Below are 15128 nucleotides of genomic sequence, written 5' to 3'. Positions count from 1 at the left end.
AATGGAAACTACACTGAAGCTCTTTACACGCACTTTAGCAAGGCATTTGATCGTATCGACATACCCTTGCTATTATTCAAACTGAAAAAATTAGGAATTGAATCAGGTCTTCTCAAATGGCTCGAATCATATTTAACTAACCGTCAACAAATAATTAGATTTAAAGGGAAGAAATCGAATCCCATTCAAGTCACATCAGGAGTTCCTCAAGGCTCCCATCTAGGCCCTCTTTTGTTCATTTTATTCGTAAACGACATATCATACATTCTCAAAAACATAAAAGTTCTTATCTATGCCGACGACATGAAGCTCTTTTTAGAAATTAGGAACGAACAAGACATAAAGATATTACAGGAAGAAATACATATGTTTTACCTCTGGTGTAACAAAAGCCTTCTGCAACTAAACGTAAAAAAATGTAATGCAATAACTTTTAGTAGGAAACGAAATACACCTGACATTTCAATCACTCTAGGAAATCAAGTGGTACAAAAGTGCGAAAGAGTTAAAGATTTGGGAGTCATTCTAGATTCAAAATTAACATTCATTGATCATTACAACACAATCATCAATAGAGCAAATAACATGCTTGGATTTATAAAGCGTTTTAGTTACAATTTTAATGATCCATATACAATTAAAACATTATACATCTCGTATGTAAGGTCAATACTGGAATATTGTAGCATAGTTTGGTCACCTTTCTCAATCACACATGAAGAAAGAATAGAATCAGTACAAAGGCAATTTTTATTGTTTGCACTTCGCAAAATAGGTTGGACACGATTTCCTCTCCCATCTTATAAAGCTCGCTGTATGCTCATTAACATCCAAACACTAAAAGAGCGCCGAGAATATGCAATGGTTTCATTTCTAAACGATATAATTTCGTGTCGTATTGATTCAGTCGAACTTCTATCTAAACTTAATTTTTATATACCTTCCCGGCAGTTACGAATCCGAAATACATTTATAACAAACAATTATCGTACAAATTATGCCAAGTTTGGACCATTAAATCAGATGATGGCAACTTACAACAAGCACTGCGAAGCTATTGACTTAACAATTACAAAAAGCAAATTAAAAAAATATTTCAATTCTATTCGCTTATAAAGAACATCCTAAAGTAGTGCTATGTAAATCAGATAGTGTTTAGTTTAGTTATTAGTATTTTATGTTTTAAGTGTATACTATATTTTATCGTTGTAACAAAACGGTCTACTCTTGTTTGACGACAATAAATAAATATTTTGAGGCGTTTTTCACAATGTTATTTTTAAACATCATTGTGCATTTAAGGGCTATAGCAAAATTAATTAAAAAATATTAAATTTAAATAGAAAATTGGCTTGAAACAATTGTGATGCACGGGCGGTATTGTTAAAACTGGAACTGTTCCTAGGACTGGTTTTGAAACAACCATTCATCTAGACAAGAAAGATAAGCTTGATGACGACACTGCTGAAGTGTTTTATCTCGATTGGCCCCGATATTATACGGGTTGGTAGGAGATAGCTCTCAACGAGTTTCGCCATTTTCAAATGATAATTACTAAATATTCCTGGCACAAAGCGTTTGCAGGTGGACGTTCCTCTTTGTACAGGACAACATTGGAATTTTATACCTAAGCCAAATTTGCCTTGTTTCAATCGATTGTTATCAAAAATCAAAAGAAATTACTGAACCCTTGTGTAGATTAGTAAAACAAGCTTAAAATGTAGAGAAAGCGGATCAAAAATATCTCTTTGATACTGTATAAAAGAGGAATATTGTACAAATAAGTGTTGTTTTAAGGAGAAATACCCAAACGCAATTTTTTTGCCACAACCACTACAATCGTTCACGCGGGACATCCTTAATCACAAATGGTAAACTGTTATCGCGCTCCAAAGCACCAACATCGAAAACGTAAACCGATCTCGCTGCTGACTCAGTTACCGTTGAGATAGCAACTCGATGTGGAAGTGAAATTATATCTTGTTCGAGTTCCATATAAAAAAGTGGTTCCAAAAAAAGAAAAAAAAAACAAATCGATTCCCACAGTCTATTCGCCAAATGTACGGTTCAATTTCGCGAGGATTTGCATCCGAAGCCGGGAGACGATTAACTGAACTTGACAACTTTGAAGTGAAAAAGTACCGTGTGCGCTTGTATCTAAGCTTTCGATTGAATAAGTGATAGAACTCGCGTCACTCCGTCAGTCCCCTCCAGCACTGTTAAGCGGGGTGTGGAGTGCAAACGCGGGGGTACGCTCGTGGTATCGTGAAATAAACGACTGTTCCAGTGACGGTGCGCGAAACTTCAAAGATGAAAACCGTCGTCGAATAGTGGTTGGCAGGTTGATGGTAGAATATTGACAAACAAACAGATTGAAAATAAACAGGTACAATCAATGGAAAGGGAGTGAGAGAAAAACAGCGAGGTGTGGAACGCAAGTGATGATTGGAGGTTATTTGCAGAATTTGGTAGTTGAGGTTATGTTTAGACGCTAGTGACCGCGAAAACGATAACAACAGTGCGATGGGGGATGATTATGTGGGCAGTTCCGGAGTGTTATCGCGTGGGTTAAGGTGATAGTCGTCATTCGCGACGAGGACTATTTTCGCGTATCTTGTTTTGTGTTTGCTTGAGGGTTTTGCCTGCCTGCTGTTGGCACACACATTAATCGTTGAAAATTCGAGGGACGGCTCCTTGTTTGAATAGATTAATTCGCACATATTACACAGTTCGAAAGAACCTATAAATTGTCGTTGAATTAGATGTAACAAAAAGTTACAATCAAATATAACGAAATGCTACATGCAATATAAAAATTACATTAGAAAAAAATATCTGGCAACTGGCTATTTCAGGACTCGAACCGACAACCGGCATCCATAAGCTCACTAAATACGCCTAACTGGGCCATACCAGCACACAATTGCTTGGGCGAATTCGAAAATATAGCACTCAAGTTTCTCCGATTTTTGTTTTGTGAAGTGGAGTGAAAATAATTCAAAGCACCTTCAAGCTGAATTGGCTTTCCCCTGGCGCCGTTATTAATGACATAACGCAAAAAAATAAGGATTCCCTGCCATTTACAATTCACACCTTAAACGAAACCGCCCACGGTCCTTCTATTTGGGGACACCGAATCAGTGTGGTTAGAGAGCAAAAATTTCAACCTTGGTAAAATGAGGAAGCCGTTAATTTCTGCATTTTGATCCCCTGGAGGAACGACAGGAAAAAGGTCACCAATCCTCAAAATATTTCCGGCTTCTGTCACCCACATTCGCCCCATACGTATTAAGTAGCGAGAATTTCCTTTTTTCCTAGTGCTGCCATGCCATATGCTAGACCAAATAAATGGAAATCATTATTACCATCATCATTTCGGTTCATATTATCCTCACTGCTAGCTGTCATCTGCTAGGGAAAAAATTCCGATCCCTGAATTGTCGACGCTCTGTTGGAACGGGTACGGGTTAGTCGTTTCAGTGAAGAAGCTAAAGTTGAACACATAAGAATGGGACTCCCGCAACGATTCTTTTATCGGTAATCTTTTCTTTTGTTCTCGCCAAAAGTAGCGACCTGTGGAATGTGGCATAGTTGGCCAACAGTTCACCTTTTTTTCTTTGTTCCACTGACCCCAACTATTATGGAGAGCAACTTATCGATTTCCGAACATTGGCACCCCTTTTAGGTGCTGACCTGAAAAGCCCCCGTTCAGGACACTCATGCCACATCCTACACTCGACACAGACCATCTTTTGTCGGTTACAATCAAAGGAGAAACTCAATGCCAGTGGCAAACGGGGTGGAAAGCCACGTGGCAATGACAACAGGTGCTATTCAGCAGCAACAACGAAGACCACCACCTCGTGGTGTAGAACAGATCCGGGAACGGGGTTTAATTTCACGCAGCATGCAAGGAATGTGTACCATTCGTACGAAGGCGGTTCGGGTGAAACCGGAAAACATGCCAAGCCTGGCTGTTTTGTTCCAAAGCCAGGTTCAAATGACTGTCGGATTTGGTTTAGTGCTGTTTGCGTAGCTACCCGGGAAACGGAGCAGAGCAGCACATCTGGTGTATTTGTACAGGGCGAATCCACTGTCGGGCGGGAAGTGTGTTGCGAAATTGCCATTTCCCGGAAGGTGATAGAATCCAGGAAAACAGTTGGAGGCGCTTTCATGCATTGGCATACGATATTTATGGGTCGGTTCGGTGGGCGTCGTTCGATTGTGTATGGCGCCGGAGAGTGGCATCAAATGCGTCAAATGTGTCAGGGTTTGTGACATTCGGTAATAGATAGCTTCCACTACTGGTGCGCACAGAATGTATGCTGTGTTGTGCCAATCGAAACCTTGCCAGGATTTATTGTACTATTATTAGAGGATGAATACTGAACAATGATTCAATTAATGCAGACTAGATCAGATTATATGAAAATAGACAACGTAGGATGAGTTAAACTCGTATTTTCGGTTCTGTCATGTTGAAAGTATATCTGATTTAGAATAAATTTACTTAGTAGGTACGTTCCCTGATTATTTCGGAAAATTGTGATCGTGTCAACTCTTTTGAGTAGGGAAGAAAATAGTAGGGAAATGGAAAATGACAACACAAATCTATCACAACACAAAACATTAAACAGCCTGAATTATTCACTCCCAGTTGAATGATGAACCTTACTGATAAAGCCAATAGCTCTTCACCACATGTTATATGTACAGTAGATTGGTTCAATTTTTGACTTTTAGCGCCACCAGGCTTTACTGATTCCTTTTATGGCCCTTAGTAATTGTGCAAATTTTGGTACCGATCGGTTGTGTCTACGGACCCTCCAAAAATTTCAAAGTTTATATAACGAATAAGTGGATTTTATTATTAATCATAGCAACCCTGCTTGAATAGCTGCATCTGCCATACGGGAGCGGTGGGTGGTAAGCCTAGTTTACACTTGTATAAGGATGGAGCTATTCAAACAGGGTTGCTATGTTTAATAATAAAATCCACTTATTTTGAAGTCATGCTGCTTCTTTAGTTAATAACTTTTCTCAGCGAATTTTCACAAGCTTACAATGTTTCACGAATGTTTGCAGTAGAAGAATACCTTTAGAAATATATAGTGTTCTCATAAATTGATTGATGAGGTGATTTTTTAGAAATTTATTTTCCATTTTAACCGATTTTACATACTGTTAAATTTCCATATAAACTTTGAAATTTTTGGAGGGTCCGTAGACACAACCGATCGGTACCAAAATTTGCACAATTACTAAGGGCCATAAAAGGTATCAGTAGAGCCTGGTGTAGCTAAAAGTCAAAAATTGAACCAGTCTAGCCGACAGTCACGTTATTCCACTATCCTAGTATATATGAATGGCACCTCCCCGGCACGTGGGCTAATGATAATGGCTGCTCCCGTCTGCCCTAGTAACAAATGAGGTTTTAAGTTACTCTTGAAGTCTCTCTTAAAACTTAGATTGCACTTGTAGTGTGCTATAGAACACAAAAACACAAGCCGTTACTTGGGTCGTTAAAACGTACGAAACTCGGTACCTTAGCTGGTAGAAGTAGGCCATTTTGAAGGTTCCCAACTAGCACCGATTCGGCTCTGAACGCGGTATCCCATGAAGGACCGTGTCAACCCTCGCATGCTACTACACTGCTTGCTAAGGTAACCATGGATTGAAGCGACATGGAAGAAGGCCAAAACAACAAATATAATAAAATCAACGCAGCAAGTGTGGTGAATCCGTTCACCTTAGGTGGGCTACCGAAGTCGTCGACCCAGTAAAACGGCCAAGTGCAACAGGAAATGCAACCGCAGCTGCGAGAGCAGCCCAAGGAGGCCGTAACGGCAAGGAAAGCTAGGACTTCAGGTGCGCACGTCTAAATCAAGCATTGCTCAAAACCAGCAGTCTGGCTTGCTAAAGTGATGAAGCTTAGGCAAAAAATCGAAGAGCTCTACCAGTTCGTGAAAAGCAGGGGCAACGTACACGCACAGATCAGGGACCTAGGGATCAGAATCAAATCCGCCATAGCAGCCGCAGAATACGAATACATGGCGTTGCTGGAGAGAACGAAAACGCCGAAAAGGCGCAATAGACCGCGGAGGTAGCGAGGACCGAAAATCAATACATACGCAAGGTTGACCGATATTCCCGATCAGTGAAAATAGTAAGGGAAACACCAGGAGATGAGGAGAAACCGGATGTTACGATCCACCTACAATCGCTGGACAGACCTCAGCACCTACTGGCGTTGAGACGGCTAGGTCCACCGCCGGGGACTAGATCGAGTAGATTCGGACGATGCGGGGAGCTAATTGGCTCACGGAAGCGAACATCGGTATTGGGAGAAATCTACCACCGGCGAATTCACAGTAGGGTAGATTCACCACCGTGGACTATCCGACTCTATTGTGACAAAAATGGGAACTAATTGGCTCATGAAACCGACATCGGTATCGAGAAAAAATTCCGCCGCCAGAGAGCTCTCAGTCAGAGTAGGGTAGTTTCACTGCCGGATAACATCCGAGTAGATCTCGATAAAGCTGAGAGCTGAATGGCTCAAGAAAGATGGTGTCAGTGTCGGGAGAAATCCTCCGTCGAGGAACTTCTAATCGAAATAGGGTGAGTTTACCGCCCGGGACTATCCTAGTAGATATTGATAAGGCTGCCAGTTGTATGACTCACGGAAACAGGAGCTAAATGGAATCTGCAACCAAAGGGCTCACTGAGACGATAGCTAAATGGCGTTAGAATTGAGACGAATATCAAGAGAAGAGTCGATAGTTAAATAGCTCACAGGTCGAGTCATTTCATGGATCAAGTGAGGAAGAGAACGTCAAATTTTGCTCTAAAGTGTTTGGTCCGGCAGGTGATTTGAGGAAATGGTGAAACAGTTCTACTCTTCTTTGTTCCGAATTGGCGTCCTACTTCTATTTGTCGCATTATGTGAATTTTGCTCTAAATCAATTCCATGGTATTTAAGTTAAAAAAATGAAACTACATTTCTCTACGTGCTCAGCAATATTGTCATATAGATGAGAAATTTTAGAAACCCCTATAACAAATCAGTTAAATCGTTAAGTTGCTATTTCTACATGCGATTGGCAAATAACGACAATCGTGGTATTTAAATATCTTTCATTAGTTTTTTTTTTCATAAAAGATCTATATTTTAAATAAATGAAGTTACGAACAGAAAATTTCAGATAGATATTTCTAGTTCAGAACTCGATTCCTGGAATAATTGTGGGGTATTCAAAAGTATATGTCTTAACAATGTCAATTTTTCCGCAAAGCAACTATAACAACATTACTTTTTTTTGGCTTGAAACAATCTTTCAATACGAGTTGCATGTTTTTATTTTTGTGTACTGTTTCAAAATCGAAGGAAACTGTTCCTTTTATTTTAACCGTGGTTATCTATCGAGATGAATATGTCGGATAAGCAAGAACTGGTACTTCGATCAAACACGCTGGTTATTGTCCACCGGTGTTTTTGCGTAAGACCAAGTATTCGTGATGTGGAACAATTGCTGTAGATGAAAATGGAGCTCAGAGATTCTGAAGTCGCCTTTATCCAAATATTTCAAATGGTGTTTTTGTGGTGACCATGTGGATGAACCGACCCACTCATTCCTACTTGGCCCTACGGTACTGTAAACAGACGTCACATTAAGGCCAACTATGCTCAGAAACTGCTGATGAAAGCTCATCTACAAAAACAATTCACACGGTCCTCCTGAATTACACACTGTTGGAACAACTATTCAGACAATAAAGACAGCTGCAAAAGCTTCATCAAATATCTTCAAATCCATAGCCAGCACCATCAGTGAGGAAGTTACTACTTGAAACGCAGTGTTCAAAGTCGCGTATAATAGTGAGAAAGAGAGATAAAAATGGACAACCTCCAAGATATAGTTGGAGAAAAAACCAATGTTTCCCCACCGCGAAAGCAGGTATCCACGCGCAACGGCATGTCGCGTGCACGATTGGCATGGGGAAACTTTGTTTGCGTTAGATTCTGGCGTTCAATCGATAAATTGCGCATGACAAAAATAGTCTACACCTTTGTTTAAAATAATCTTATTAATATTTAGGTATGGATAACCCACATTAAGTTTGATTAGTTTTTACACACATGCAGACTGTTACCTTGAAGTTCAACAAGGGGAACGTGCCATTTGAGCCAGACGCTACTGATTCCTTATACCTTGAAGTACAGTTCATGAAATGAATAATGACACATTTTGTTATGAATTCAAAGAATATACAAATATTGTCGATTTTCTAATGATCATAACCCAGAGTTTTTTTTCCCGTGTACTGTGACGAGCTTCCGAAACAATGCAATTCCGAAGTTCCTTCGTAAATGCAATCTTCTTTCATTTTTCAGCATTTTAATACCTAAATTTGGTTCCAATTGTATCGGAAATACGTCTAATAGGTTTGAAATGTGCTTGAACCGAAACTGTTCCCATATATTAAGAAAACAGGCAGCCCTTCCTTTGCACGTAACGGAAAAAAATATAAAATTTTAAAAAAAAATTTTAAAATTTTTTATGAGGATCCTTACTCCCCTGTATAACAGAACGACTCGGTTGGTCTCTAACCTACTGCTAAGCAATCTCGCCGAAGCAGCCTCTGTCGAAGCTGGCATTCTTCCCTTTCGATGGGCGGCCGCTAGCATCATATGTACTCAGGCGCGCTCTGGGATTCCTCGAAACTTTTGCCCTTCTGAAAACAGCTTAAAATATATTCCTAGAATACACCAACACAGACCTTCCACAGAGAGCTTGCCTTCAAAGAACCCGAAAGTACACGAGAAATCCGAACACTAACACCAACCTATCCAGGTCGCTACAAGCAGATCCTCCTCCCGACGTCGCTCAGGCCAGATTCCTGAAGCTGATGAACCACCGATTCCCGTCCGAGTCTACACTGACGCTCCCAAGCTGTAAGAAAGAAACGGCAGTGGGCTCTGCGGAATAGGAGCTGGTTTGATCTACTACCTCCCCACAATCTGCTCCGTTTTCTCGGCAGATACTACTCTCATCAGTCTTGTGATTATAAGGATACCAGAAGGAATACCGACTATGATTCTGACGGACTCTATGTCAGTCATATCCGCCCTCGAAACGGGAACGCCACCCTTACACCTGCGATCCATTGACCACGATATGCTGGGTACCCGATCGCTGTGGGATCAGCGGGAATGGGGAACCCGACTCTTTGGCAGCTCGTGGGAGACAAGTCCGAAGATTGCTGACCAAATTGGTTCTATCAACGGATATCATCTCCCACTTCAAATCAAAAACCATAGCTCACTTTATTAGTCACTGGTGGAGCCCACTAGACCTCCTCCAAAAAATCAAGGGAGAACCGGAACGATTGACCTACCGGAGGGCTCGAAAAGAAAGCCTACGTTTTGGACACACTACAAAACTCGCGCACATACGATCATCCGAATTAACCATGGTGTCACCGTGGAACATCTTCTGCTCGATTATTCAGAGCCTCAAAACCTCCCAAACCGTCACCTACTATCGTCTTCAATCCGAGACATTCTGGTCCACCACCTGACAAGTGAGGTGACAATTATCTTATTCTTGGGAGATGCCGAGCTTTTCACGAAATTATAGAAACCCCACGGACTGTTCGCCTCACCCGTTCCGAAGTACACTAGAACGCAACCACTCAACAACTCAGCTAATGAAATCTACAATGGAATGTAATATAAATTAGTACACTCTTTAATATCGTCTCGGGCGAATGACCAAGTACGTTAAAGTCCGTAATAAACAATCACCCAACCAACATTTAGAATCACGGCCCGCTGCAATTGGCCACATCGCATATTTCCCGTCTCGTCTGCAACAGTAGTGAGTAATTCTAACGGGGAGCCCTCCCGATACCCAAGTTCTATAGCTCCAGTAGGAAAAAACCTGTTTTAATCCACCTAACGATGCAATTGTGCCTTTCTCAATCATGAACACTAGGATTTCATCGTAGTTTTCATTGTAAACATTCAAATGTATATACACTCAGGTTTTTTTTTTCACGCGGGGGATACAGACCGCGTAAATGAAAACCGCGTAAATGAAAACCGCGTAAATTTCAAAATCCGCGTAAATGAAAACCGCGTAAATTTCAAAATCCGCGTAAATGAAAACCGCGTAAATTTCAAAATCCGCGTAAATGAAGACCACTTAAATTTAAGAATCCGCGATAAAGGGAACCTCATTGATGGATACCGCGTAAATTTCAAAATCCGCGTAAATGAAAACCGCGTAAATTTCAAAAACCGCGTAAATGAAAACCGCGTAAATTTTAAAATCCGCGTAAATGAAAACCGCGTAAATTTCAAAATCCGCGTAAATGAAAACCGCGTAAATTTCAAAATCCGCGTAAAAAAACCGCGTAAAAAATACCGCGCAAAAAAAACCGCGTAAAAAAAACTTGAGGTACATTTCATGATACATGACATGACAACTATATACAAGAAAAGACATCAATATTTGAGTTCCAAAATTTTGTAAAAGGAAAAGGCCAAATCGAAAACTTGAACCATCAGAACCAGTAATCGCCCTTCGAGACTTAGGATACTTTCTGTCCAAATAGTTTAAACACAACAAATTGTTCACGATTTTTTCGAAAATCGGTGTGCTTATTATTCTGAATTTGGATTCCTTAGTCGGGGCTTCCGGAACCGATGATAGAGGCCAACGGCTGCTAGCGACCTAGTACTACAAATACAAGCAGTTGTGGTCACATTTTGAAAAAATTACATTCATTGCAGAATTTGTTTAAATCGACATTATCTGTGTGATCGTGCTCATCACCCTATAATTACGGAACCGGGTCCATTAGAAATTCAATAGTAGCTTATGAGACTGTTCCACATTTCATTTGGGACTAAGTTTGTGAAAATCGGTTCAGCCATCTCTGAGAAAAATGAGTGAGATTGTATTCGCGTACACACACAGACATTTTCCGAACTTGACGAGCTGAATCGAATGGTATATGTCACTCGGCTCTCCGGGCCTGCGTTAAAAAGTCGGTTTTCAGAGTAATTACAATACCTTTCTATTGAGAAAGGCAAAAATATCCCGGATTGATAATTTTTGTAGGCGTTTGCATTCTTCTAATTGTTAAATATCCATTATTGTATCACTCGTTGTTAGCTAGTTGTAAAAATAATATTTAAAATGAATTTTTTAACAATATATCATAGCCATTATTGTGTCCTTTAAACATCCCAGCAAACCAGCATTCGTATACAAGAGTTTACAAGAAATTACAAATAATGACATACTAAATCAAAATTATAAATAGTGCAAGCAAAAATTATGTTCTGTTGTACAAAGTTAACGTAAAATGCAAATCTATGATCGAAATACAATGTTTACTTAAAGTTTTTTATGAGTCCACTCTAACTTAAAACAAAATTGTAAATCTGAAATATTTGTGACAATTTTGAAGCATTGTATATGAATCAGTTTGCAATTGAATTAAACTGCAAAATCGTTCATAAAAATAATCACCTCATTATAACACTTCACAAATTCTCTGCTAAACTCATTCAATATTTAAACAATGAAAATGTACGCATTTTACCTATTAAGAAAAAAAAGGCTTGTGTAAAGAATTCTGGTTGTGATTTGACAAGTATAGAAGGTATAATTTGTAAGTAGGGGTTTGCCCACTACTCGGGTTCTGGTTTGCCCGGCGAACCCTTCTTTTCAGGGCGGCCTAGGTGCCTCTACAGAATTTCGGATTTTCGTAACAACAAGAAAAGTAAACAAACAAATGAATTAAATTTACCGTGTTTATTTCTCTCCTACTCTCCACTGCTGCTGATGCGGAATCCCAATGCTGCTGGTGAAGGGAAGGCGGGCGGTTTCCTTCCGGCAGGCCGGGACAACAACGGCCGCGTACTTGTCCGGGTTCCGTTGGCTGCTCCGGCAGCGGTCCTTTGCGGTTAGCTAGGGAGGTGAGCTTGGCTCCTTTGTTGGAACCTCCCTAGCGACGTTGGCGAACTATCGCCGGATCAACTTGCTCGCCGCAAGCTATCCCGGAAGTCACCGCAGTGCACTTCCCAGGGGGAACCTTTGTCCACCCTGCTTCGTTCTCCTTGGCTATTAGCTATAGAGGAGAGCTAGGCTCGTTCGACTTATCCTCTATAGCGAGAACGGTCGGTGTTCGGTTCCTTGGGTTTTAGCCGGGGACGCGAGAATGCTCCTTTACGGTTAGCTGTCCCACTTAGGCGAACCAACACCACTCACTTCACTAGTGCCCGAACCACGGGCCGGCACTATTCGACGGTTTTATATCGCCGTCACACGCGCGCACTGAATCCTTCCTTCTAGTGGCGGGGAACTGTCCCGAAAAGACAAAAATTATCTGGACGTCTGTTTGATGCCGTGGTCCGTCACTTTCTGCCTTATCTCGATGGCCGCCTTTTTCACTCCACCAAACAACCACCAAAAAACACACCGCCGCATAGCTGTCATTGCCATGGTACAGCATAGTTAGCAATCACTTTTACAGCGAGAGGAGAGCGGAGAATTACCTAAACCCTATGTTTCTTATATACAAATGTTCAACAAAAATTACTACACCTATCTGCACAAACAAAACCGTTCACAAACGAGAAAATGAACAAAAATTTACAACTTTAGTGTGAACGGTACAAAACAGCGGTGAGCATAAATTTTCGTAAACAATACACTCTACGGAGAGAGTACGCACGAAAGGGTATATTTCCACCCAGTGCTCAATTGTTACCCTGACGGGTTACAAATTGGAGTACCATATTTAGATTGGATTATGGTATTTCTAAATCGTAATCACAAAGAGATAAAAATGATCAAAAATAGTCGTGGTTCGACAGTGTATAGATAGATGAGTACATAGCGGCCAATCTGGGAATACTAAGGTCGCAGGATCGAAATTGGAAGTGTAGTAATTGGTAGCAGGTAATTTTAATAATCGATGTTCATAAAACAGTAATTTCAACTATGAGAAACATCAGTTAGCCTTATGGGAAATTTCATCCTGATTTTTTATTTTCATAATATTTAAGCTGTGGGATTGCAAACTTAATCATAATATACAAACTCAAAATGAAAACCTAGCTTCTTATGAGATCAAAATTCGTCGTTAATCTCATAGTTCAACTACACCGATTTGCACGTATATGGCCTCCACTTTTGTTTTATAGAAGGAATCTGTTCATTTTCTACAATTAATTTATATGGTTTAAGAGTACAGTTAATAGAATTGCTACTTATTAAGGTTGCACAGAGAATGGGCAAAAATCGAAAACGAAAAAAGCAGTTTTATTCCACATCGTTTGTTAGATCTTCATAAAAATCAATCAGCTTATGCAAAATGTTGTTACAGTACAGCTTATTGATTTTTATGAAGATCTAACAAACGGTGTGGAATAAAACTGCTTTTTTCGTTTTCGATTTTTGCCCCTTCTCTGTTCAACCTTAAAGTGAATCAAAATGTTGACTGGGATATTTTTAAGTCTTTTTTCATTATTCATTTGTTTCGTTCCTGTAATAACCTTTTATTTTATTTTCGTTGACTATTTGGTTGGTTATCTCTTGTTATCAGCATGCATTACTAATTATGGTTTTGGGCCCACCCCGAAGCTGTATTAAAACTGGATTGAAACAAAAACGTGATATAATATTATACACCTATTCAGCCCCGACCGTTGCTGAAGGAGAAATCGGACCAGAAACATGTCCTCGACGAAACGTGACTCGTTTAGATTTAACAATTCAGAACACGACAACGAAACCCAACAACGGTTCATTGAAGCTATTTCCAGCTTCAAGTGGAAAGTAAATCTTCTTTATTACCACAGTAAAATACTTTCCTACGGCTGATTACGGATTCCATGAATGGTTTACTTTTATCCATTTTTAAAAATCATCCCATCTGCTGTAATGGTTCCGAAACAATGCCTATCTTTCACATTTCGGTCGAAACGTTCATTCATCTTACGCTTTCTAATTGTCCTCGGAAAAGTTTCACTTGACATTGGACTGTTCACAGGCTCCTCCCCGAGCCAACCGCGAACAATAAAATCTCACATTTTCAACTCCGACAGAAGTTTTCAGTATTTTACCACTCCGCCCTTCTGGTTCGCTGATTCACCACCTTGTTCGCCGCAAGAGCAGTTTTGCGTCGTGTGTCTGGAAACCTAACCCCCCCGCACCTGTTCGTCCTGGGAAGATTAATTTCTCGTCGTAGTCACTCGGGGGAATAATAAACTTGTTAGGGAGGGTCTAGCCGGACCCGGTCCCGATTCTCGGATAAGTTGGTGATAAATGTTTTCCCATGGCCAAAGGGTCGACAGTTTTCGACTTTAAATCTGGAAGCATCCTTCGCTTCCGTTTCAGTCGATCTAATATACATACATAGCAGTAGCAGCGCGTACGTGTTGATGATCCTGCCAGCAGATACTGACGCTGATGGTTTCTTTGTTTGACTGCGAGACGGTGAGATTACTGTCGATGCAAAGGTTACTGCTGACCAAAGGCAATCGACAGTGTCTCAAGTTGTGTGCGGGAGCGTTCCGTGGACGGGGACGTTTTCTGTCTAGGAAATTAAAGCTCTGAACTTTGATGGAAAAAGTTAGTAGCACACCGGTGAGGGTCGACTTTCACCTGCCATAAAGTTTGAGGACGGTTGTTATTAATGGATACCGCAGGGTTCATATATTAGTTAGATTTATTTTACCGTGAGATTAGTTGGATGTTTGGGTCAGCGTTGTTTGATTGTCAATTAACCATTTTCGAAACGAAGTAATTTGTTTTATAAATTAGAACCAAATACAACATATTTGTATTTGAGAGGAATACTAATACCAATCGAGGTTAGTTTTAGCGAAAAAAGATACCAAATTGCGTTTTGATGTGAGTTGTTTATTTATGGAAAGTCTTCGGGAAGCGATGGTGTCAAACATATCTGTTAACGTAATAAAAAGTCGTAGAACATCCATCTGAGACTATGTCAGTCCAATCTGTTACAAGTATTTGAAGCTGTTTCACTTCATGCTACAACCTTTTTTCCAGTGTTGCTGCTCTTGGCCTGCCTCTCACACTCCATCC

General features: G+C 40.3%; 2 protein-coding genes across 6 annotated transcripts in view; both read left to right on the top strand.

The window, feature by feature from the left end:
• Window positions 1–15128, top strand: part of LOC131693720 (NADH-ubiquinone oxidoreductase 49 kDa subunit-like) — a 366118-nt gene that overhangs the window by 40990 nt on the left and 310000 nt on the right. The window lies entirely within an intron of this gene.
• The window catches only part of LOC131693718 (rap guanine nucleotide exchange factor 4-like), a 352448-nt gene that overhangs the window by 102169 nt on the left and 235151 nt on the right, over window positions 1–15128 (top strand). The gene's annotated exons all lie outside the window — the stretch shown is intronic.

This window comes from Topomyia yanbarensis, chromosome 3 (assembly GCF_030247195.1).
Source record: "Topomyia yanbarensis strain Yona2022 chromosome 3, ASM3024719v1, whole genome shotgun sequence".
NCBI lineage: Eukaryota > Metazoa > Arthropoda > Insecta > Diptera > Culicidae > Topomyia > Topomyia yanbarensis.
Note: the sequence above shows the minus strand (reverse complement) of the source record. Positions and strands in the feature narration are given on the sequence as shown.